Source organism: Eschrichtius robustus, chromosome 10 (assembly GCF_028021215.1).
Source record: "Eschrichtius robustus isolate mEscRob2 chromosome 10, mEscRob2.pri, whole genome shotgun sequence".
NCBI lineage: Eukaryota > Metazoa > Chordata > Mammalia > Artiodactyla > Eschrichtiidae > Eschrichtius > Eschrichtius robustus.
In genome coordinates this window covers 13,261,569-13,287,284 of record NC_090833.1, presented here as the reverse complement: position 1 = coordinate 13,287,284, position 25,716 = coordinate 13,261,569, and the positions used below count along the sequence as shown (strand labels likewise).

General features: G+C 53.7%; 1 protein-coding gene across 7 annotated transcripts in view; it reads left to right on the top strand.

The window, feature by feature from the left end:
* DAB2IP (DAB2 interacting protein) overlaps positions 1–25,716 on the top strand; it is a 194,246-nt gene that overhangs the window by 31,877 nt on the left and 136,653 nt on the right. The window lies entirely within an intron of this gene.

Below are 25,716 nucleotides of genomic sequence, written 5' to 3'. Positions count from 1 at the left end.
TAAGCAAAGCAGCAAGGAAGGCTCAGGCTGGATCAAGGCCCCAGGGGTTGGGGAGCAGTGGGAGGCTGTAAGTGCTGGAGCAGGGGTGTGTGGGGAGGTGGGGGTAGTGATGCGAGTGAAGCAGAAAAGTTCCATTGAGACCCCAAGTCGGACCCCTTGAATGTCATAATAAGGCGCGTGAACATGATACTGTAGGCAAAGGGGAGCCATTGAGGATTCCAGAGCACAGCAGTTACTGCTTTATCAGAAGTGTAGTGTGATGGTGTGCTCCCCTGGCTTTGCTATGGGTGTCTTTTTATGGTGTTTGGTAGAGCAGATTTTTTGTGCGGGGGGCGGGAGGGATTTTATTTTTTTTTTGGCTGTGCCACGCGGCATCTGGGATCTTAGTTCCCCAGACCAGGGATGAAATCCGTACCCCCTGCAATGGAAGCGTAGAGTCTTAACCACTGAACCGCCAAGGAAGTCCCGGTAGAGCAGATTTTTATCTAAATCCTCGGAAGACACCCTGTCCCTCCCCACATCTCCTTCTGGAACCTGGTGCTGTAGAGGAGGGAGAGTCTCATTTTCTGCTGCCTCTGGGTTCTGGAGCAAAGTCTATATCTGGGTTTCTCTGCTTCTTCCTGTTTCTAATCTAGGTTCTCCTGGTTGTCTGTCTATCTGTCCTTGCCGTGGTTGGAGGAATTCAAGGAGAGGGAGGAGGCGGTGGCTGAAGTTGAGGGGAAGGCTCTTCTCTCCTGGCCTGATTCATTGAAACTTTTACAGGCTGCGCTAGTGCCTCCTTGCCCCTGGCAAGCTCCCACAGCACCAGGCTCTCCTTACACACATTTTAGTGCCCTTTGTCCTCTAACCCATACCTTTATTAGCTCTTTGCTCTTTCCCCAGATAGGGGGAGACCCTGGTGGGCAGAATGGGAGGTAACCAGATCTCTCAGACCATTGAAAATCTGTCATCCACCCATTTTAGAGTTGGGCAGACAGAGGCCTGGGTTTGCTGGGACTCAAACCCGATCTCCAGCCCCGTCCTGGTCTTTGGCTGCAACACTATTGTGCTTTTCAGAGTCACTCTGCTTCTGAGCGCCAAGCTCAGGGATTCCCAGCTCTGTGTGAACCCTGGTTCTGCAGCCTCGGCTCCTCCTGGGGCTGGGAGCCAGCAGCGCCAAGCCTGCGGGTTCCCGGCGAGGGCTCTTGGCGTTGGCTTAGTCACAGGGATGAGATCACTACTCACCTCGGGATGGGGGAGGATGCCAAGGTTTGGGAACTTGCACTCTGAGCCACTTGTCGATTTTGTGTGCGTGTGTGTGTAAGAAAAACAAACCTGTGGGTTGGGACTTTGTACTTGGCCTGTGAACTGCGGACCTGGAAGCTGCTGGGCCATGACAAGCTCCTGGACTGTGCCATCTCACAGATTCCAGGAGAGTGGCTCTGTGTCGAGAGAGCTTGAACCTGGTGTTAGTGTTTGTTCTGTCTCATCCTGGCTCTTTGCAAGGGGCAGGACCTCCCTGGGCTGTAAAAATCATTCCTGGCAGCTCACAGTTTCTGAGTACTTCCCATGAGCCAGTATCTGGGCTCAAGACTTTCCAAGGATCAGCCCCTTTGATTCTCACAACAGAGCCGTGAGGTCCTGTTATCGTCTCCATTTTGCAGATGAGGAAGCTGAGGCCCAGAGAGGAGGTCACCCAGCTTCAGGTCACCCAGCTTGGACAGGGCAGAGGTAGAGTTCAAATGAAAATCTCCCCACTCCACAGCTCGAGGTGTCAGTCACTGTGCTTCTCTGCCCTCCAGCTGCTGGGCTAATTCCTGTGGGATTGTGAAAGCATAAATACCAAGAAATTAGGTGTGATTAAGCAGGTAAGGAGCAGGAAAGGGGTGAATGAGGAATCCTAGATTGACATCATCCCCCATATTCCCCGTCCAGCACTGGCCACGAGCAGTCAGAGATGGGGAACAGAGGAGAGCAGGTACGGCTGTATCCAAGCTCCAGGAGGAAAGGTCGCATTAAGCCATTCCTGGGCCTGTCTCTTTCCATCCCCTGTAACTGTTGACTTTTTTGGTGTTAATTCCTTTCCTATCCTCCCCCGGAAGGTGCCTTTAAGGCTGGGATCATTTCCCTTTGAGCGGAGTGACCAATACTGTGTTGATTCAGATTTGGAACAGGGGTCTGTTGTTGGCTGCTGAATCCTGGGCTTGGGGTGGGAGGTGGGGAAAGAGCCAAGCAGCTTGTTCCCACCCCAGAGGGGCCTGGTATTTTGGAGAGGCTAAGGGTAGGGACTAGTCTGGGGTCCATTAAACAGACCTGGATTGGAGTCCTGGCTGCTCCACCTACCAGCTGTGTGGCCTTGGACAAAGTTACCTCACTTATCTGATCCCCAGTATTCTCATCTGTAAATTGGGAATAATAATAATCCTTATCTCCTAGGGTTGTTGTTAGGCTAAAACTAGACATGGAGCTAGAGAACACAGTACAATGTCTGTGCCTTGTAAACACTTAACAAATGCCAGTGATTTTGTTCTTACTTATCACTATTTCCATTATTATTGCTGAGGGTCTTCTCAGTCAACTGTACATTGGTCTTGGGATACTCTGGCCAATGCCCTTTCCAGAACTTACTGCCTCTGGGAAGGCAGTTTTGGGTATGGAAAAGTCTGATATAAAGAGACTATATGAATTACTTATTTATTTTTTCTTGTAAAGATACAGGGTGACTCAAATCCACCAAACAAAAAGGTTTTTGAATGTGGGTTTTTCAGTGAGCTACAGGGATGAATAGAGAAAGGGTATGATAGAGAAAGAGATTTCTTTAAGATGTTGGAAGTTTATCTCTTGCACAGCGTTCACATTACACTAGAGCTTGTTTTTGCCGGTTAAGTTGCTGAGGTGAGTGTATGTTGAAGCAGCCCTGCTGGGTGAAGGGGGTGGGTGGAGAGATTCAAACCAATGTGAGGTTTGGCTCCCCCCTCCATCCTGAGAACCTCCGGCGTCCACTCCTAGGGAGAAAGCATGCCCAGTCTTGGAGAGGCCACAGGTTGGTGTGGGGAGGGTGACATATCAGGGGGGGCTTCCTGGAGGAAGTGGCGCTGGAGGTGGCTGCCCTGGTTTCTGCAAACAGGATTGCAAAATCACTTCTCCCAAGCTTGCCTGGGTCTCTGTGGCAGGCCTGCAGCCCGGTCAGCTGGGAGGCCCCAGGCCTGGCAGTCAGGACACTTGGGGAGGGGGGGGGCGATGTCCAATCCTGCCTCAGTTTCCCCCTTTAGACCTGTACATCCCTAGAGCCCCTTTATCTCAGGCATGCCTTTAAAAAGGGAGAGGAAGGATATGGATGAAGATTTGGGTTTGAAATCAGAGCTCAGTTTGTCACTTCCATTGTGTGCCCTCAGGCAAGTCATTTCACTGCCCGTGCCTCAGTTTTCCCATGTGTCATATGAGGATAATAGTGACCCTCACGTCACCGAGTTGTTTTGAGGCGTCGGTGAGGTAATGCAGGTAAAGTGCTTATCACAGAGCTGGCTCGTGGGAAGCACCTGTCATTAAAAACTGCTGTCCGCCTGCTGTTGTTTTCGGCTTGGGACGCACCTCTTCGCCCTCGCCTCCCCTCCACAGAGTTCCTGTTGTTGACATTCTCCGCACCAACTAGCGCAGGGATTTTAAGTATTTATATCCTTGCTGGAATTTCTCTTTGCATTGTCTAATTACCTGATTGAATGAAGGCAAACAATTTCACTTCCTTTCCTTTGCAAGCGCAGGAAACCACTGGTGCCTTCTTTTCTGTGATTGAGATGATTATTGAAATATTTGATGACAACGCCTTCCCGCCTTGAGAGTTCTGCTCCCTCTTAGAATAGCTTAATGGGCCCCATAAATCAAGCTGCAGCCACGTGCTTGGGAAACATACATCTTGTTGAGGATGTTGATGGTTTGGCCGCTGTTTCTTTGGGTGCCAGCATGCTGTTTTGCCCGTTCCTGGAAGGATGGTTGATAAGACTTCTTTTTTAAATATTCGGAACTAACGACCTGTGTACGTATTTGCCGAGGACTGGCCGATGGAGTGTAAATCAAAACCAAGGCATAGGGAGAAGGTGTCACATGGCGAGGAATCACTGACTCTTCACACCTTGCTGGTGTTGGTGGCGTTGGGTTCTGCCCTGCCCCTCGTGGCTCTGGGGCGGGGAAGTGCAGTGGTTAAGGGCATGGGTTCTTTTTCTTCTTTTGGCCGCACCTCGTGGCTTGCAGGATCTTAGTTCCCTCACCAGGGATTGAACCTGGGCCCCAGCAGGGAAAGCGCCGAGTCTTAACCACTGGACCTCCAGGGAATTCCCAAGGGCATGGGTTCTGAACTTGATGTCCTGGGGGCTTCCAGTCCTTGCCCTGTAACTGTATAAATTGTATAAATCAGTAACTGCATAAATTGACAGTCATTTAACTTGTCCTTGGCTCTGAAGTGAGGGGTATAATAGATCCTGCTTCATAGGAATTGTAAGAATTGTTCTACACATAATGCTAGCACATGGTAAGTACCCATACAAGTAAGCCATTGTTTTTATTTAAGGATCTTAAAAGAATCCTTACTGTGTTCTTTACTCCAAGACCCTCCCCATTTGTTTTACCTCATTCTGTCCAGATAACAACCAGAACAGCATGCCCAGGCTTCTCCCACCTCTGGGTTCCTGCTGGCCAGTCCCCTCTATTTGGAATGTCCCTGTCTTTGCCCTTCCTTGTTCCTTCAGAACTTATCTCAAGCACTGTGCCCTCCGTGAAATGTTCCTAGAGCCTCCCCCCACAGCCAGTCCCCCTTAAATGCCTTATTACATCCTTGTTATGCCTTTCGTCTGCAACTATTGTTGGCCCAGGTATGTTCCATGGAATGGCAGTCTGGAAGATACTTTGTAAAAAAGGAGTTTTGGAAAAGGCTGCATACTTGATGCCCGTTTGTACAGTACCAGCCCACAGTGGCAATTTTAAAGGCTCTGAGAAGTTCTGCAATACAGAAATCTGTCGAACTTTGTTTGCCCCAGAACTCTCCAAACCTCTGACCTTAGGACACTTTCTTCCTAGAATAACTATTGACAAAGCTTTGTGACCTTCTTGGGGGATGTGGTGTTGTAGACATCTATATAGTAGTTTGATGGTATCTCCCCATTTGACAGTCAAGGAAACCAAGTAACTGGCCCCAGGTAAACCTGTGTGCATCTCCATCACCTCCTGGATCAAGTGCAGGTCCTTTATGTGGGTGTTCAGGGCCAGGTGGCAAGGAAGGGCTGGCTGTGACCTGCTCTCAAAGAGCATTTGGCCTTGTTGAGGGAATGAGATGGACACATGAAACAGAGAGAGGTTAACTGCCAAATCATGCATCCCTGAGCCTGCGTGTAACAGGAGCCCTGGCGCAGGCCACATCCCTGCCCAAGGAAGGACACGAGAGTCAAATGTCCTCTGGGAACCCAGCACTGTCCCCAGCGCCTGGGACCCTGGAACTCGGCCCCACCTGCCTCCCATAGCGATCCCCGTGGATTCCGTGACTCCACTGTGCTCTGGTCCCGCAGGGGCACAGCGGAGGGAGGGGAGAAGAGGCAGCAGAGAAGAGAAGAGCCTTCTGTTTATCAATGCACAGTCTCCCCTTCCTTTCTGGGGAAAATGTGCTCTCTTTTTGATTCCTCTTTTATTATGGGAAGTTCTCAGGGGAGCAGTTACCTGACAGTGGGAATTATCTGCTGTCTTTATTCTAGCGTCTGTCTGCCTAAATTCCTTCTTGGAGTAATTGATTTTGGTGATTCAGAGCTGCTGAATATTGTTTTAGAAGAGGGTGCCGGTGCGGAGGCAGGGGGATGCCCACAAAGGCGTTTTCAAGGGTGTGTGGGCGGCCAGCGGCGCTGCTGCTGGTGGTGAGGGTGGTATGGTAGATGATACGGTTCTTACCTTTGAATTGGTCCCCTCTCATACTGAAAGTGCATGGGTTGCACGGGAGCTCACTTGACTGTGGAACTGGGGCAGGTTTACTGTAGGAAAAAGAAGAGCTGAAAGGCAAGTGTCAGGTCTGATGGGTTCGGTCATCCCTCACCTTGGACGTTTAGTCCTGGCCATTGGCCCCAGCCTGACCCTGACCCTGGCTGTTGTCATCTGGCCTCCCGGAGGGCCAGGGAGACAGTGGCGACTCCTAGGAGAGCCTTGAAGGAGAGCAGCTGCTGTGAATCGGCCTGCTCTTTCCTCTGGGCAGCCTGAGGTGCTGGCTCTCGACCCTGCTGCCCGGGGCACTGCTGTCCCCTGGGAGGGGAGGGCAGGTCAGGGTGCCTGCTTAGCAGGGATGCTGAGAAGGGCATGAAGGGAGGATCTCAGCATGGGACTGGGAGGTTTATTTGCTCAGTGGATAAAAAGGCAAGTGTGGGCATTTCCTCCCAGAAATGGCCCTCAGCAAATGCCCAGAAAAGGCCCAATTTCAAATGAGTGAGTGCTCTAGACGTGGAAGGGAAAGCCTGGACCACAAGGTTCCTCAGGTTTCTCACCTGGAGCTTATATGGGGGGGGTAGCATGGTACAGGGGCTTCAGTGGAATCTCTCCACTCCCCCACTCCTCCCTCACCCAGGGAGAAGGAGGGTCCAGCCCCAGAGGTGGCCTGTCCTTTGTCATAACCACAACCCTCACCCCTCCCTCCGTGAGGCCTGGACACTGCAACTCCCTGCCTAGGGGTCACATGGCATTTTCCTCCCCATTTTACAGATGAGGAAGTCGAGGCCCAGGGTGATCTGTCCAAGTCCCACCGCACTCCCAGTCTCCTGACGCCAGGTCCGGGACCCCTGGGGGCTGTAGTGGGGGAGTTGCGAGGCTCAGCATCAGCCCAGCGCAGGAGGGGATGAGCCCTTTGAGGGGAGAGTGGTTTCTCTTGTTCCATCACCATCTTAGTTGGAGTTGGTTCTGTGACTGGTTCCTTGAGTCTATGTAACCATCCGTTAGACTGGGAAACTCCTGAAGGACAGGGACCCTTTGTCACCCTGGGATCACCCCTCAGTGCCCAGCTTGGTGGGGGGGGGGTGGTCAGCCAGGGCTCTTTCAGGCATAAGAGGCAAAGATCCCATCAAACTGGCCAAATTTAGAGGGATGTTATGGGCTCACATATCTACTGAACCCAAGGGAGCGCAATAGACCGTACTGAATGAGTTAGGATGTGATATCTGTTTCTCTCCTCTCACTCCACCCAGTTCTAAGCTCTGTTTCTCCACTGCAGTGGGAGTGGAGGAAGGGGGTCCCCAGGGAAAATTGGGGCACTGGCCCCAGAAGAAGAGGGAGCAAGAACAGGCAAAAACAACAGAAAGCCCAGAAACACGATGCACATGTCATGAATGGCTGGTAAATTCAATGGATTTTTGTAGACACTTTTTTTTTCCTCCAAAGAAGGAATTTACATTGGAGGCACATGATATCCTAGAACAAAACCAAGCAGACCCTGGGCCCTGAGAAGGATCTGAAGCCACAGCTTGGCTCAGCAGGAAAGAGCGGCATAGTTGATTAGTGAAAGGGGTCTGCGCCTTGCTGGGAGACGCAGGGTCTGCGTGTGCTCTGAGGGTCTGGGTGCCATCCCTCGTTGGGTCTGGGTTTTGGTGTTATAGGTGCTTTTAAGGTTTGAAAACAATTGGGTTGAAACTAAATAATGTCGAAAGACTCCTCCAAACTTTAAAAGACCAAATACATGTGTTTGGAAGCCCTTTCTGGCCATACATAATACTATCCTACGGAACCGACAGATAAATTATAATGAGATAGGACATGATGAGGGGTGATTGTTGGAGGCTGTGGTTCCTGGCACTCTGAGGCTCCAGGAAGGCCTTCTTGTCCTTTGACTGTGACATCAGTGAGCTGCACCGCTCCCGCCTGCAGGGGCACATATTTATTGAGTGCCTACCATCTGCCAGGCACTGTTTTAGTTTGAGTGCCTAGTGTTTATCACTGTTTACCAGATTGAGAACTGGTATGATTTTAGGAGCTCCTGTAAACCACCTCTGGTGCCTGAAATTCCACCATTAGTGGTTGATTTCTTTGGGTTAAACATTGCCCTTACTAGCTTAGGTGCTAGGTACTAATGGGATACTGAATGTGGATCTCATTGATCTCTAAGCCCTATTTGGGTTGCAAGTTATTTTTTGGAAGTGTGGAGATAGAGGAGTTAAACAGGGGACCCGGATATGACATCGGGCTGGTGGTGGAAGTCAAGATTTGCACGTTGTACGTCACTGTGCCTACCCCACCCTGGGCGCTAAACTTAGCAACAGTCAAAAATTTTAGTCATCAAATTGTTTTTAGCGGTCATTGTTTTCTAAGTTTGGATCCTAAAGGCAGAACAAGAACTAAAGGTCCTTCCCGCCTCTGGCCCCCCCCGCTGCAGCCTTCCAGGTCCTTCCGCTCAGATGGGCGGCTCCTACTGTGGCCGCCAGGGCCAGCTGCTAGAGGAAGTTGCTGGAGCCACCCTCCCACTCTTCCCAGCTGGAAGAACAGTTGTCTGCCCCTACCTGGTCACCTTCTGGCCCCTAGGAACCCCTTCCCCAATGACAGTATCCGCCACTGACCAGTCAGCAAATGCTGACCCTCCCCCCAACCCCATACAGTGGTTAAAAGTATGTGTGGGATCTGGAGTCCGACTGGGTTCAAGACCAGCTGGGTGACTATACCACTCTTTGCTGACTTTCCCGTCTGTAAAATGGGATAACAGTACCAACCCCCAAAGGATTTATGCAGGTGTCATTGAGATAGATGATCACGTCCCTAGTTCAAGACCTGGCACGTGAAGGAAACTCTACATGGGATCTTTTTTTTTTTTTTTTCTCTTTGCCGCGCCATATGGCATGTGGGGTCTTAGTTCCCCGACCAGGAATCGAACCCGTCTTAACCACTGGACTGCCAGGGATGTCCCGATACATGGGATCTTTGGTGATTATAATATCATTACTGCTCGGGGCCTCAGCCAGCCTTCCCACGGTGGGTACCAGCCTCCAGCTGCCCAACTCTTGCCTTCCCAGACACTGCACCTCCTGGCCCTTTGCATGTAGATGCCTTCTGACCCTCGGAGGGTCCTACCCCGGGTACCCTCCTCTCACCTGGGAACCCCAATCACGCTCAGGGTGTCAACTACCCCCCGAACCTGGACTACTTCCAATCCCGACGTTAAGTCTCTCACTCTAATCCTCCCTCCAGAGTTCCAGATGGAGAAGTGATTTTTACCAGATGCTGTGAAGGCACATCAACTGGTCCAACATGGAAGTCCTGTTCCTTCCACTAAAACCACTTCCTCCCACCCCTAACCACCCCTCCCCCAGCCCCGACTTCCTGCTTTCAGGTGAAGGCTGCGCTGGCCAGGCCCCCCGGGCCGGGGAAGCCCTGCCTGGTGCCTCCCCTCTTTTCCCTCCTTCCTCCTTCGTGAAAGACCAGTAGTTCCCTTGTCCACTGGTTCCTACCTCCATCGCTGCCCCCACTGTCCACTAGGCGATGCCCCAGCCACGGCCTCCTGCTTCCCCCTGCACCCCACCTCCAGGGGACCTTTCTAAACCCAGGTCTGATGGAGTCACTCCCTCCCCAGAGTGCGAGGGGGCTCTGCTCCCCCACCTCTCTGTTGGGAGGTAATATTTCCACTTCTCAGGGCCGGGGCTGCTGGTGGATTGAGCAGTGGTGTGGTTGAAAGCAAAACAGAGGTGGACAAACTAATAATTAACAGATGTCAATTGTTAATAGCTTAAAAGTACCACCAGGCCCCAGCCCCACCCCCAGGCGGGAGGAAAGCTCACAGTCACTTGGCCCCTTGGACGAGATTGATTCCCAGCCAGCCTGGGACAGGGTTGACTGAGAAAGTGACAGGTACCGTGGGGTGTGTGTGTGGGGGGAAGGGGCGCGGGGTAAGTCCCATTGCCAAGGCCCTCGGGCTTTGACTGACTTTGATTCCCAGGGGTCTTCTTGGGACGAAGACAGTGGCCGCTGAACTAAAGAGGAAGATCAGATGGGTAATGGGGAAGAACCATGAATCTGTCCATAGTCCCGGTTCCCCAGTTTCATCCAGATCCAGGCTGCCGTCCTCTCTTCTGGGTGACTGCAGGATCCTTCTAACGGGACTCACTCCTTTGTTTGCTCTCCTACAGTCTGTTCTTTACTTAGTCACCAGAGTGCGTGTGGTTTTTTTAAATTTAAGGTAGATTGGTTCAAGTTGCTCTCACCTCCCACTGCTCTGGGAGCCACATGTAACCTGCCCTTGGCCCTGAGGTCTGGCTGGCCTGTCCCGGCTCACCTCCCCTTCCCCGTCCTCACCACTCTTCAGCCTCGCTGGTCTTTCCTTCGGTTTTGTCCACCTCTGGTCCCCTCTCCTCCTTGGAATGTCCCACTTCAGCTCTCACCTGAAATGACCTTCCTCCAGGACCACGTGTCTCATCGAGGGTGACCCTTCCCGTGATCTGTTAGTCTCTGCCTCAATACTTGTTTTTACCTCTCTAGCACGCATCACAGTCTTAACTTACATGTGTGTATATGTCTGCGTGTGTGTGTGTGTATATTTATAGTTTTTTTAATGCTTGTTTTTGTTTGTTTCACAGGACAGAAAGCCCAGGAGGACAGGCTCTCTGTCTGGCTTTTCACCATTAGCATTTGGCGGTTTCTGGTACATAGTAGGTCCTCAGTAAATATTTGTCAGATGAACGTATGAATGGGTAAATGGAGGCCTCAAGAGAGGCAGACCCTTGGCTAGGGTGACCAGCCGTCTCGATATGCCCAGGACTGGCTGCGGGGGAGGGATTTCCCTGGGACTTTCAGTTTTAAAACCACTATAGTTGCAGGGAAACCAGGATGAACTGACACCCTGCCCCTGCCCAAGTGTCCATTCCTGGAGGACTGATTTTCGAGGTCCAGATGCTTTTTAATGTTCACAGTCTTTAGAAGGAGTCCAGGGCAGATGCATTCCTAAGGACAATGTGTGGATGCCTGGGGGTGGGCACTGGGGCTGCTGGGCAGGTGGGCTGCCACTCCCCACCCGGCTGCTATCGGCCTCACCTGAGCCTCACGCCGTCCCTATTAAGCTTGTGGCCAGCTCCTCTCGCCCCGTCTTTGCAGAGGAGATTGACCTGACATGCCCAAGGTCAGCTCCAGATGGCCAGGCCAGGGGCCTTGTTCCAACAGCATGGCTGGACCCCACTAGGGCTGCCATAAAAAATACCACAGACGGGGTGGCTTAAACAATAGAAATTTATTTGCTCGTGGTTCTGGAGGCTAGAAGTCCAAGATCAAGGTGTCGGCAGGGATAGTTTCCTTTGAGGCCTGTTCTCCTTGGCTTGCAGGTCACTACCCTCTTCCTGCCTCTTCACCTGGTTGTCCTCTGTACACGTGGGCCCCTGGTGTCCTTTTGCGTGTCCAATTTCTTCTTATAAGGACACCAGTCAGATTGAACTATAGGCCCCACCTCGATGGCCTCGTTTTAACTTAATCACCTCTTTAAAGACTTTATTTCCAAACTCAGTTACATTCTGAGGTACTGGGGGTCGGGGCTTCAACATGTGAATTTTAGGGGAACACATGTTGGCCCATAAGTCACCCTAGGCCTGAGTGACCACCTCCAAATATGACCTCGAGGGGGGTGGTGTCAGGCCAGTGGAGCTTCACCCAGGGCAAGAGGCCCCCTCTTCTTGGGGGCTGGAGGACCCCAAGGGTAGGTTTTCAGCCTTAAGGCTCGGAGTTTCCTTCACCTCCACACTGTTCGGCTCTTTCTATTCCTTCCACATTTGCATATTCTCTCAAGAGAAAAACCGTTGGCCGTTCTCTCACCTGCCTGGGGCCAAGCCAGGTTGGCTGGTTTTGTCTGGACTGTAGCCCCAGCCTCCAGCCTCGAAGCTTGGGGGTTCCCTCCTGGTGCAGCCAGCCCCCTGCTTACCTCAGAGCCCCATCCTCCCTGAAGCAGCTCTTCCAAGCCGAGTGCATGGCTCCCTGCCCCTGTGCCCCAGCCCTAGCCAGGCTGCCTGGAGCAGGAGTCCTGTTCCTGGCGGCCCCAGGACTCGGTCAGCACCTGGCACACTGTAGGAATCACGGGGTTTGAGGAAAAGAGAAGGAAGGCACCTTAGGAGCGGGCTGGGGTGGCTGCTGAGAGCGCTGGAATAGACTGTCTACAGCCAAGTCCAGGCTGTACCGCTTACTAGGTGACCTTGGACAAGTCAGGTCACTTGTCTGAGCCCTGGTTTACTCATCTGTAAAATGGGGAAATGATAATAACTACCTTCCGGGATTGCTGAGAAAGTGAAATGACAGGAACTCATTTGAAGGATTTCACATGGTGCCAGCCATGTACTAAGTGCTCCATGAATGTTAATTTCTGTTATTTGGGGACCTAGTGGGTTTGGAGAAGAGCATGCCTCTGTAACAGGCCTTCCTGGGCAGCTCTGAGGCTTATCATTTCCTGCCCCATCAAGGGCATGGTTGGGGGCCGAGGGAGAGGGGGCCCCGGCTTTGCCACCCAGCCCCTCTGTGATGTGGCTGTGTCCCTCACCTCCTCTAGGCTTAACTGTCCCTGCTGGTGACGATAAGGATGAACCCTTACAGGCTATGGCCCTGTCCCAGGTCCCTGGACAGCTCAGTAGCCATACAACACCCTGGGAGACAGGTACTGTTATATTTTCCCCCCTGTTTTGCAGAGGAGGAAGCAGACGCTCAGAGAGGTGAAGTCATTTGCTCCGGGCCACACAGCTGGTGGCTACAGAGCCAACTGGGCTGCCTCCAGAATGGCTGGTCTCTGAGCCCCCTTGGTGCTGAGGTTTGGGTGTGGGCTCTGGGGCTGTTTGGGCTGACAGGATGGCAGGATCAAAGAGGGTTTTTTTCTTTTTTTTTGCTTTTCTTTCTTCTTTTTTCATTGCGACTGCTCTGAATTCTGAGCTGTTGCTCCCTGAGGCCACTGGAGACAGGCAGACTGGCCCGAATCTGGCATATGCAGCCCTATTTGATATGACCTGTATGGTGTTTGTTTTAAAATGTGCACGAGTTGCTTACATATAATAGTCAGGAGGTTTTCAAAAATTAAAATCTGGTAGCTACTCTTGAATCAGATCATCTGGCCATTGTGGACCCGCTTTCCAGTAGCCTCGTTGTGGGCTGGGGCATGAGTACTCCTTTTCAAAAAATAATTAATTAATTAATTAACTAATTAATTTTTGGCTGTGTTGGGTCTTTGTTGCTGCGTGCGGGCTTTCTCTAGTTGTGGCGAGTGGGGGCTACTCATTGCGATGTGCGGGCTTCTCATTGTGGTGGCTTCTCTTGTTGTGGAGCATGGGCTCTAGGCACGCGGGCTCAGTAGTTACAGCACATGGGCTCAGTAGTTGTGGCACGCAGGCTCTAGAGCGCAGGCTCAGTAGCTGTGGCCCATGGGCTTAGTTGCTCCGCGGCATGTGGGATCTTTCAGGACCAGGGCTCGACCCCGTGTCCCCTGCACTGGCAGGCGGATTATTAACCACTGTGCCACCGGGGAAGTCCCATGAGTACTCCTTTGAGTCTGGCTGTCCTGCTTCCCTCATTCTCTTCCCTTCCTGGCTCCCACTGGCATTAGCCCTCGAGAGGCCTGAGCTGGATGAGCTACAGGGCTGGGCAGGTATCGCGAGTGTGGGCCTGGGATCCCCTTTGGGGAGCTCCCTGCTGCTAAGGGAAGGCAGAGTCATAATTCAAGGCAAAACGAGTGGCCCCGGAGAGATGTCCAGACAGCGGTTGGGGCTTTTAGAAATGTGTCCAGTGGGGCACGTGCTTAATGAGCGCCGTGCCAGGCACTGGCCAGCCCTGGAGGCTGCAAGGAGATATTGGGGGCACAGACTATCCTCAGAAAGTCTGCATCTCAGGGGGTGAAGGTGCCTGGAATGGGCTTTCAAGGAGGATGTTATTTGAACCTGCACAGTGAAAGCACAGAGGCGTTCTAGGCAGAGGGAGTAGTGTGAGCCGAAGTTCAGAGGTGGGACCTCAACAGGCCTCCCCAGTTTGAGCTTTAATTGGGCGGGTCCACCTTCCAGCCCCTCCCCACGTGGGAGCCAGGCTGGAGCTTAGGACTTGCCGGAGAGTGATGAAGGTGCAGGGAGATTCAACTTGGAGCAGCCCTGACTTGGGAGGACAAAGTTCTGTGTGTTTTCAAATGTCTAAAGGCTTTTAATCTCTAATTCTCCTTTTAAAATTGACTTTATTTTTTAGAGTAGTTTGAGGTTCACAGCAAAATTGAGCGGGAATTAGAGAGAGTTCCGTATTCTCTGCTCCCCCCACACACAACCTCCTCCACTATCAACATCCCGCACCAGGATCTGTTTTTTAATATATAAGAACAGCCTATTCCATGATTTAAAATAAAATAATTCCAGAAGGGTATAAAGTGAAAACTAAACCTCTCCCCTTGCTTGCCCCCCACTCAACACACACACACACACACACACACACACACACACACACACACACACACAAGCACGCTCCCCAGAGTAACCACTGTTTATTTTTGGAAGACTATGCAGGAACCTGTTTCCGTGCCTCCGTGGATGTGTGCATCCAGGGGGTTGTCCCACGTTTCCTGCACCTTCACCCTGCAGCACCCCATGTCTGCACATGCATCTCTGCTTCCCGTTGCAGGAGGGCGGCACAGAGTTCCATCTTCCGGAGGGGACCGTAATTGATTCAGCCAGGCCCCCCAATGATGGACATGGATGTGGTTTTCAGGGATTTTTTTTTCCTGCTGCAAACAGGGGTACGGAAACATCCTTGTACATCTGTTCTTGTGAGAGTTTATCTGAGGGATAGGATGGAGAAAGATTATATGAATTTAAAATGGACATTTTATGGATTTTAATTTTTTTTAAATTATTATTAATTAATTAATTTATTTTTGGCTGTGTTGGGTCTTCGTTTCTGTGCGAGGGCTTTCTCTAGTTGTGGCAAGTGGGGACCACTCCTCATCGCGATGCGCGGGCCTCTCACTATTGCGGTCTCTCTTGTTGCGGAGCACAGGCTCCAGACGCGCAGGCTCAGTAGTTGTGGCTCACGGGTCTAGTTGCTCCGCGGCATGTGGGATCTTCCCAAACCAGGGTTTGAACCCGTGTCCCCTGCATTGGCAGGCAGATTCTCAACCACTGCGCCACCAGGGAAGCCCCATGGATTTTAATTTTTGATACACTTTGCCAAGGTGCCCTCCGCAAAGGTTGGGGTCATTTATACTCCTGCCTATCATGGGTGAGAAGTGATGTGGTCACGAGCTTCTCCTGAATGAGGAGTGGGGCTGGGCTAGGGCCCGGTAGAGTTTGGGTGGGCTTTGTGGGGCAGGACCCAGCTGGAAGTGGGGGCCTTTGGAGTGCGTTTTTCTCAGTGCTCTTTTGAGCTCTCATTTATACATATGTATCCATGGAAGAAATCTATGATTCTGTTCAACAATTTTAAAAAAATCATCTATCATTCTGCAAATTGCTTTTTTCACTAAGATATTTTGGAAAGGTTTTCCTAGTTAGGACATGGACCTCTACCTCACTATTTCTATGTGCTGCATAGAACATTCTGCAGTCCAGGATGAGATGGTTGATTTAGGCCCCCTCTGCAGGTGACTGAGGCCCCCTGGGGTGTTTCAGGGAGCATCCGTTGTGGACCGCATCAGGCTCAGGTGCCAGTGTCGCTTCTGTCTAGAGAAAGTGGTTGTTACTGGGAATGGCACTGCTGTTTTTCCCGCCGTGAGCTCAGAGCAGAAGTCATGGTTCTTCCTTGGCCTTGAACTTGGGTCTGGCCCTTCTCTGGGTTCTTCTTGAACAATGTGCGGGTCCAGGGCATCTGCTGACTTTGTTCCTTTGGCCCAGGGCTCCCCTCTGCTCAGGGAGTTGCTGCGATGCCAATTCCTACTCCCCTTAGCCATCCTGGGTGACTGGTCAGGTGGGCCCCCATTCCGGTGATCCTGGGGCAGCCACCCCCTGCCTGCGGATGAACAGACCTGCCTCTGGTGGGAGGTTGGCAGGAGCATCGAGCCAGGAGCTCACTCATTCATCTGCCAGCATGACTTTCCTCATCTTTCCTCTTGGAAGAGCCCCTGTGGTGTGTCTGGGTCTGGCTGAGAGTATGGTGGTGGAAGTGATGAGGGAAAAGACTCATTTAGCCCCTACCCACAGGTGATACGAGTGGTAATTTCTGGTGGCTTCTGCTAAGGGCTGGGAGGACTGAAAGACTTCTGACTCTGCAATCAGGGGAGGCTTCCTGGAGGAGGTGGTATGGGGCCAGCAGGGCAGGGAGACGAGTGTCTGATCTCTGAGGGAGCCCCTGGGCAGAGGCAGGAAAGGGAGGGAAGGGTGTGTGGAGGGGCCTGGCAAATCTCCTTAAGCGAGACTCTTAAGAGAGAATGGGGGGACCACTCGGAGGTTGGAGAGCTGATAAAGGGGTATTTGGAGCCAGACAGACTAGAGCTCAAACTCTGGCTCTGTCAGTTTCCAGCTGTGACTCCTTGTGCCGTCACTTAACCTCTCTGAGCCTTAGTTACCTTGTCTGTAAAATGGGATAATAATAGTGCCTCGCTCACAGGGCTGGCAGTAGGGTCGTCTGAGCTCTTGCCTGGACAGCGGTTGGCACAGACCTGCACAGGGTAACTGGTATGGGGTAGCACGCAGGTGAATCAATCACCTGGGCGTGGGATGATGACTAGAGCTGGCAGCGAGGTCTGGGTGAGGCCAGAGACTTCCCGAGTGGAGTCCCTAGGACTCGGTGATGACTCGTGCTGGTGAAGGCGACAGAGGTGACAGAGTTGACCGCCTTGCCTTCTCGGGTCCCACACCACCTTGGGGAGCACTGTTTGGGGGCCCTGTCTGCAAAAAGCAATCCATTCATGAGTCTTTGGTGGGTAGGTCAGGAGTCTTTGAGGGCAGGACCCAGGCTGAAAGATGGCCCTGGGGGATCCCAGGAGGAGAGGAGGTGACAGAGGGAGGGGAGGATTGACAGCAGCCCCCAGGCTGGGCGCTACACTCAGAAAATGTGGCCAGAGATGATCTCCGAGCAGCCATTGGGAGCGTTGTCATGGTGCCCTTTCTTCCCGGGTAATTAATGGTGCTTTCATCCCTACGGAGGTTGGTGGTGGGTACAGCAGTGTGGCTGGGCGGGTGCCAGGCAGACAGTCTGAGCCCACTCCAGCCTTCCTTGGTGATTTATCGCCTGTCAGCCCTGCTCTTTGGGGACATAAAACAAGTTGCCTGGGAGGCGGCCAGGGGCCCTGAGGCCCTGGGCTAGGCTGTCTGGGGCACAGCGGCTCCAAGAGGTCATTCTCCAGGAGCTCTGCCAAGGCTACCCCACTGAGGGGCTTCAGGAGAAGCCAGAACAGGCAGACTGTGAGCACAGGGCTTGGTTCCTCCGTGATCTGACCATGCAGGTGGGTGGAGACGGAGCTCTGAAAAGGTCAGGGACTCAGGACAGTGCACAGCCAGAATCTGGACTCCAGGACAAAACTTGCTCTTCTCCCTTCAGCCCCTGCTTCTAAGCCATGGGTTCTTAACTAGGGACCCCAGGAGTCTCTGGGTGGAATCTGGAGTGTCCATGAACTTGGACAGGAAAAATAAAATCCCACCTTTTTTGCTAACCTCTAATTACAATTCCAAATTGTAATTCTTTCATTACAAATGTAGGTGATAAACCACAGTGGCATTAACTGTTCTGTGATTTTGTAGAAATCATAGAAATCACAGAAACTATCATGTCATAGTATAGTTTTGTGGGTATCTTGAAATAATGCTTTTGTTCCTCCTACTTCAAAATTATGGTAGCTCTTAGAACGGTATCTTGTTATTTAAGGCATTAATAAAGAAGCACACATACTGCTATAACTTTTAATAATATTTTGATAATCATAGTTCCATGTACTTGGTTTCCTTTGTTATCCTTGGTATTTTATTTTATGCATTTAAAAACATTTTTCTGAGAAGGGGGTCTTAGGCTTTACTAGAGGCCATAGGAGTCCACGGCACCAAAAAAGGTGAAGGACTCACAGGCTGGGTACCCAGGCTGCTCTGGCCTCCCCCCCACTCACTGGTCAAGGTGTCCTGTTGCCAAGGGGACTAGTCTGCACTGGACCAGCCTGCAACGTGTACCCAGCTGTGTGCTGGGCCTTGCATGGGGGTGGGGTGGGGAAAGAGCCCCTAGTGACGGAAGACCTTGTCCTCCAGGAGCTCCTGGGCAAGCAAGACCTGCACCTAAACTGGCTGTACCAGGGGCCCAGGAGACCCTGTGCTGTCGGGGTTCAGAGGAGGGAGAAGTCACTTCTGCTGTAGGGCCTGATCCCAGGGTGGCTTTGTGGAGAAGGTGGTACTGGACTTGAGCCTTGAGAATTTTGAAGTAAGAGACATGGGGAAAAGCACATCAGCCAGAGGGACCAGCAGGAGGCAAGGCATGGAGACCGGAAGCCTGGGTACACGTGGTGAATGTGGAGGAGGGAGATGGTGGCAGAGAGAGCAGAGGGATGGTTTGGGGGCCCTGAATGCAAGGCAAGGAAGCTCGTGCCCATGCTGTCAGCCCAGGGAGCCTCGGTGAAGTTTTCAGTGGAGAGACGTGGTCAGGTGTGCAGCCCAGGACAGTCCCTCTGGCTGCTGGTGGAGGGACGATGGGAGGAGATGGGGCTGGGGCCTGGGTGACCAGTGAGGAGACTGGGCAGTCCTCTGATGGGGGATGTGGAGACCTGAACGGAGCCCAAACTGAGGGTCCTCATGGGGACAGAGCAGGGAGTTGTCCCCGCTGTGGGATGAGGGGGGTGGAAGGTCCCTGAGACCTCAGGCGCTGGAGTCTGAAGTCTAGAATCCTGGTTCTGTCGGTTATTAGCTGCGTGGCCTCGGCCACGTCGATTACACCCTCTAAGGTTCATTTCCTCATCTGAGACTTGCAGTGATAATGGCACCGGCCTGCAGGGTTGTTCTGAGCGTGAAATGTGTTTAAAACTCAGCACAGTGCCAGGCACAGAGGGAGTGGTGGGCATGCTGTCGCTATGACTGTTATTATCATCTCTTGGGGACCCGCTGGATGGGAGGGGCTGCAGGGAGAAGAGAGGCGAAGTCTGAGGTTTCAGATCCTCACGGAGGCCGGGCCGGTGTGCCGGCATCTGAGACCAGGTCCATCCCCCAGCCTGGGCCTGGTGCCATCTTCCCTGTTGTTCCAAAGAGCTGGGGCAGCTGCCCCTTCCCCTGTCTTCACCTCCTCTGTCCAGCTGTCCCTCAGCAAGGCCTGCTCTGGCGCCTCAAGTGTAGTCTTTCAGGAAGGATCAAGCACAAGTTTCGTATATTTCTGACACCTCTGGTGGTATCTGACAGAGTTCCTTCCGTCTGGGAGGTCCCAGTGTTGGGAAGATGTGGCAAAAGAGAGGGGTGCTCAGAGAGTGACATTAGGAGCCCCTCTTTGTTTCCAAGTCCCAGAGCAGGAAGTGTCTAGACCAGCGTTCAGCTGGGAGCCCAGGGCCCCGCCCTCCCCCCCCACCCCCTCACTCCCAGGCAGGGATGCGCTGGGTAAAGTTGGCGAGGGAGGAAGGCGGGGTCTTGGAACACGGGCCCTGCTCACTCTGCGGCTGAGCCTTGGGGTCCTGGCGTTCCATTCGCACCTTCCCACGCTCACCCTGGACCCTCACGGGGTCTCCCACTACCCACATGGCTTCCCTCCCTCCCGGGTCGAGGGGTTCTAGCTTTCACCCCTCTGAGTGATTGCGCTGCTCTGGGCAGTGGGAGCCTGCTGACGCCGGAGAATAAATTTGCCCTGTTTTGTAGAGCATGCGGAAGCATATTTGGGGGGGAGGGGTTAATCTTCTTAATGAATCGTTCTCAGATTGTACACTATTAAACCCCCGGAAAATTCATGAGCACGCTGGGAACAGAGACTTCATTGGGAAGGTTTGACATGAACAACACAATAAACGCGGCTTCTAAATTGGGTCAGGGAAGCTTCCGAGGCCCAGGGAGAGGACATTCCCACTCGCTTGGCCCTCCTCAGGCCTGTAGATTAATTATGCACACAAACAGGGCCCTGTCCTCTCTTGTCAGAGCTGGGGGTGAGGGTGGGGCTGTGTCTGTGCCCACTGACCCACCCCTACTCCCACCTTGGCTGCAGACAGAGTGCCTGGTGAGGCATTTCAGCCTCTGTGCTTTGTTAATCCTGTGTCTCCACAGCAAGGTGGGTGTACATTTCAGCAAGAGAGATGTAGGTTAGATAGGGGAAGAACTTCCTGGCTGACAGTGGGGTGGTGTGAAATCCCGGAATGGGCTGCTCAGGGAACTCGAGGAGACTCTTTTCTTTAGGGCTTTTAAGAGCCGGCAGGTTCTACGTCCCCACCCCCTTCTGCACTCTTGGGCCATTGCCCCATGACACCAGTGACCAGAACAGACATTGCTCTAGGCTCTGGTCTCAGGAGCCAGCCTGGAAAGTGCCTCTTTCTGGGCCATCTTGGGAGACTTACCGCCTGCCTGGCCTAAGAGGCCCAGTTAATTCCACACAGGGCCAGCATCCTCTTAGCCCGAGCCCTCACCATGGTCAAGCCACGTGGCATTTGGAAAAGGGAAGCCAAGTTAAGTCTCTCTGTGGTTCCCAGGCTGCCGCTAAAGCTCAGTGGGTTCCCTCCCTTCCCCAACACCATCTACCTGTTGGAATCCTTCTCAAAGGCCTGGCCCAGATGCTACCTCCTCTGTGAAGCCTTCCTTGATTTCTCCCTGCCCTGTCAGTCAGAATTAGTTACTCCCTTCCTCATGCTTCCTCTGCCTTGGTTCCTTGTCGGTGGGTCCCTGTGAGAGGTCACGTGTCCTACCAGACTGTCAGCTCCCTGAGGACAGGGACTGTGTCGGAGCCCCCTTGGGCCCACACAGTGTCCCTCCCAGGACCGTGCCAGTACAGTACTTGCATGGGTTTTCAAATGCCAGCTCCTGGGATGTGTGCCCCATGCACCCCAGTGTGGGAGCTGAATGGCCTGGTTTCCCAATGTCAATTGTGGGAATCCTGGACTCTTGAACTGGGAGCAGATCGGGGACAGAAGGGGAGGCAGAAGAGAGTCCCTGGCTGGCCACAGCTGGCCCTGTCTTTACCCGCTTGGTTCTGACATTTCACATTCTTTATTCCTTTTCCTCTGAGCCTGCTCAAATGCCTCTGATTCTGCAGGTCTTTGGAGGGAGGAGAAATGGCCCTTAAGTGTACACATGAACCCCTCCCAGAGCCACCGTGGCCCCAGGCGTCCCCTTGCGCATGGAAACCAGCCCCATCCTAGCACAAGCCTGGGCAGGTGCAGCCTCTGTGAGCAGTTTGTAAGGGGTGACGTGTAGGTCTGAGGCTGGGCGGGCAGTGGGGGTGAAGTTCACTGTCAGCACCAGAGAAAGGAGGGGGGCCCCGGGGGAAGGGGAGAAGGAGACCTTTCTCTGGGGAGAGCGCTTCTGGCAGGTATTACTGGGGAGCCTCCCTGACGATGCAGGAAGCGGGTGGGTCCTGGTGGTCCAGCCTCAGGGGCGGGCCTGGAAAGGAAGCAGGTAGTGGAACAGGGGAAGGCAGTGGACAGCCCGGTCGGCTGGGGAGCCCCTTCTGGTGTTGCCTCCTGCCCCAGCCCTGCCCCCAGCACGTGGGCTCCCTGCTGACTTGGGCCTCAGAGGCCCCCTCAGCCAACCTGCTGCCGCTCTGTGTGTGTGTGTGTGTGTGTGTGTGTGTGTCAGGGAAGCTGCTGGCCGTTGACTGTGGTGTGGAACTCTGGCTAGAGAGACAGGGCCTCGGGGTGGAGCTGGCCAGACATGGGCAGTACCTGCCTCAGGAGGTAGGCAGGTGGAGAGGGAGAGCCGTGAGAGCCGCGGGGTCAAGGAGGCCTCTGGGCTATTCATTGGACGGCACTAATTCAGTGTCTAAAAATAATCCTGGACTTGGTGCAACTCTTCAGAATTTTCCAAGCTCTTTCAGACTCACAAAACTCATTTCAGCCTCCAGCGGCCTGGGAGGAAGTGAATTCCATCCATGTTTGACCACAGGGAACATCAAGTTCTAGAGCAAACTTGTGAAGGGCCCGTAGCTAGCTGGGGGTAGACCACAGCCTGAAGCCCCGGTGTCTATGGCTGTAGGTTCAGCGTGGCCTCCTGTGGACCGACTTGGAGATGGAGCCAGGGAGACACTGGCTTTGCCGTCCAGACGCCCTGCCTGCAGGGCAGAAGGCTGCCTGGGAGAAGGGTTAGGACGGACACAGGGAGGAGAGAAGCTCTGACGGGTTGGGGGTGCTGGGAGGGCGGGGCCTTGCTGGGGGTGGGGGTACTTTGGAGCCGGGCCCCGCGAAAGGAAGGGCGCGCCGAAGCAGAGAGATTGGGGCCTGGGCGTGGAGGCCGTCCAGACGCGGGGAATCTGTGAGTGAAGACAAGACAGTGGGAAGCAGATTGAGGCCCAGCCAGCTTGCAAAGCCTCGACTGTGCACCCTCAGCCTCCCCTGCAGAGCCAGGCTCGCCCTCTGAGCAGGAGAGTCGCCTTTAAAGAAGCCCACCGAGGAGGACCCTGTGGGCAGTCTCAGACCCCGAGGTCATGTGAGGGCAAACCGTGGCTGCACCAGCCCCCTGGCTGCACCCCAGGGGTCACCTCTCCCCTCCCAGCCCTGTCCCTCTCTGCCCTCTTTCTCCTGGCCAGACCTCCTGCCCCAACCCACTGTGATTCTACCTTTAGCAGAAAGAAGAGAGAAACTTGCTTGTTAAGAGGGTAAAGTGACTGAGGAGAGGAAAACAATCAAAGGAAGAGAGGTGGTTGCCACGGAGACTCTAAAGTGGAAGCAGAAACTTTCAGGAGCCTGGAACGCCCCTCTGCCCAACACCCCCCAGCCAGCCGGGCAGTGCCGGGCTTGTGCGCCCGGGAGCAGGAGGGCCGCCCAGTTTCTCCCAAGTCTGCATGGGAGGTGCCTGGTACCAGAGTGAGGTAAGCATCTTGTGGCCTGAGAAGGAGCCTGTGTTGTGTGGCCACATCCCTGCATGGTTCAGAGCTGCCGGTTACACTTTGCCTGGAGGAGCCCAAGGGTTTTCTGCAGGTCTTTGCATGATGTCTCTTGCCACTGTCCTAACATGCAAAAGTGACGCGGCCCAGGACCGGACAGTTTACAAGGCACCTTCCCACGTGTTGCCTCATGCAAGTCCCGTGACAGTCCTGGGAGGACGGTATTCATATCCTACAGATGGGGGAGATGAGGCCCAGAGAGGTTAAGGGACTTTGCCCCAGTCACACAGCTGAGGACGCCCAGGGGTGGAATCACAACCCCTGAGCTGTTGGACCTTACAGCCCTGAGCTCTCCCTGCCTCTCTGCCGCTTTGTGTTTTTGGTGGGTAGCTCTGGCTGGAGCTGTGTGCTCCCTGGAGCCTCTAGACCCTTCATCCCTCACTGCAGGAGCAATTCCTCCGGGGCACTGCCATTTTCTTCCTGAATAATCCCAGGGAAGTTGCTTCTTTCTGAGGCTTGATTTCCCCATCCATAAAATAGGCATAATAGTACCTTCTGCTTCTAAAGTTTGTTGTGGGTGAGACAGTTCAAGTCAAGCACTGGGTATAGCACCAGCACAGAGGGTACCCTCAGAAATCTCCACTGGCTGTGTCTGAACCTAGCAAGCACCCAGTGGGGTAGGCAAGGCTGGGCTGCAGTCTTCCTGTGTTTCAGAGAAGTTTCTTCATGTGTGAAGCGGGTCTCATGGGTTCCTGTCTTGCCTGGGGAGTCAGAGAGGGAGATTAAGATCATGGCTGTGGAGCCTCTAGAAACCACTGAGGCTGGTTGGGGGAAGCACCAGAGTCTCCTGCCCAGCCCTAAAACTGGCCACTAGGGTCCCAGTGGGCACCGGACATCTGAGCCTTCATTCTCGCTGCCGAGCTTCCCTGCCACAGGGAAGGAGGGAGTGGGGAGGAGTTGGGCCCCTGCCCAGTTAGCCCTGAGTGTGAGGCTCAGACCTGCTCAAGGTTTGGGTCTGAAAAGGAGCCCTGGGAATCCCTGGCGGCCTTGTGGGCCTGCTCCCACATCGGAGCCAAGCCTTAGATTTCTCCAGGGAGAGGCCTGGCGAGCCAAATGCATTATTAAGTGGCAGAAAGGCAGCACGCTGCACGTGACAGATAATGGGGAAAATTTATTGAATGGGCTATAAATCACAGAATGAAAACACAAAACCTATGGGGAGGAGAATTAAGTCCTGAGCTGTGGCTTGTTTGGGGCGGGGCCGGAGGCCATGTGGCCCCATTTTGCTGTGAGCCCTGGCGTGTCATGGTACACTGAGGCCCAGAGGTCTGGGGGCTCCCACGACGATGACGCCCTCACCCTCCCCTTGATTGACAGTGACCGTGTGTCAGAGCCGGCCGGGGCACTGGGGTTATGATGGTGAGCCAGGCAGACGGGACCTGACCCTCGGGGCAGCAGTGTGCCAGGAGAGACAGATGTGAGGTGAATCATCAAAAAATAGATGTCATGGCACAATGCGATGGGGTCCCTGGAGGAAAGGTGCAGGGGCCTGCAGAAAATGACTCAGGAAGCAGTGAGTTTGGAGAGGGAAGGGGGATGCGTTCTCTGGAGAGGAAGAGTGAGTCCCCACTCTGAGTAGACCAGGTGGCTCAGGACAGCCCGGATGGGGGCAGGGGGGAAGGGGGAGCCGTGGGAGAGGTGAATGAGCCAGAAAGAGTGTCCACAGGCCCGGAAGGCCAAGGTGGCTGGGAGAGAGGGCAGTTTTGAAAATGCTCACTCTGGCTGCTTTGTGGAAAATAGACTCAGGAGGGCCAGAGAGGATTTGGGGGGACCAGTTAGGGGCTGTGAGAGTCCCCAAAGCTAGAGGTGGCAGTGACCTGGATGCAGGTAGTGATGGTGAAGAGGAGAGAGGTGGACAGACTCAAGCTAGAATTTGGAGCTAGCAATAACCCACTTCACAGGGGGGCTGGGAGCCTGGGAAGCCTGCCCCATGTCCTGTGTCCTAGGAGTGGGAACGGCGGGAGCAAAGCCACGAAGGAGAGAAGTGGTGGGAGGCCGGGACCAGTGCGGCTGAGGAGGGGTAGGTGTAGGGAGTGCTGAGAGGTGAGGTCGGGGAGGGGCCTGGGGCAGCAGCCACTGACCACCCCCCCTGCCCCACACCGCCCGCTGGGACTGAAAGCCAAGGCCCTGGCCTTACTGCTGCAGGTCACCTTTTTTTACAAATGGCTCTGTCTTCTTGGTGTCTGAAAAGGGGCTGGCAGGTGAATTACCTGAGGACAGGTAAGGGGAGACCATTTGTGGCAGCACAGGGTCATCATCAGGGGCCAAGCTGCATGAGATCGAGTCCTGGCAGTTTTCTACGCCTGTAAAATGGGAGAGTAACAATGTCCACCTCTTAGGATTGCGATAAGGACTTGATGAATTAATATGGCCCGGCAGAGAGTAAGTGACTATAATGGGGTTAATAACTGTGTCCTGTGTGACCTTAGGCAAGGCTCTCCCCTCTCTGGGCCTCGGTTTCTCCAGGCCGGTCTTTGCAAACACTTTGGGCGAAGGCTCTCTGATCTCATTATGCCGGCAGTATCCAGCTCCCGAGGACGGCCAAGCTGGCAGTGATGCCTCCGATAGGACTGCGTCCCGTCCAGCCTGTAAGAAGACACCAGGCCTATCAGGGCTGTAAGGGGATATTTTAATCAGCCCAGGACCCGGTGAGGTCAGAGGGCACAGAGACCAGGACAAAGGGGGCCAGTCAGGGCTGCTGCCTGGCCTGAACTGACCTTCTGGGCCCCAGAATCTAGACCGCATTTGGGGGGCCCAGAGAGGGAGGTGGAA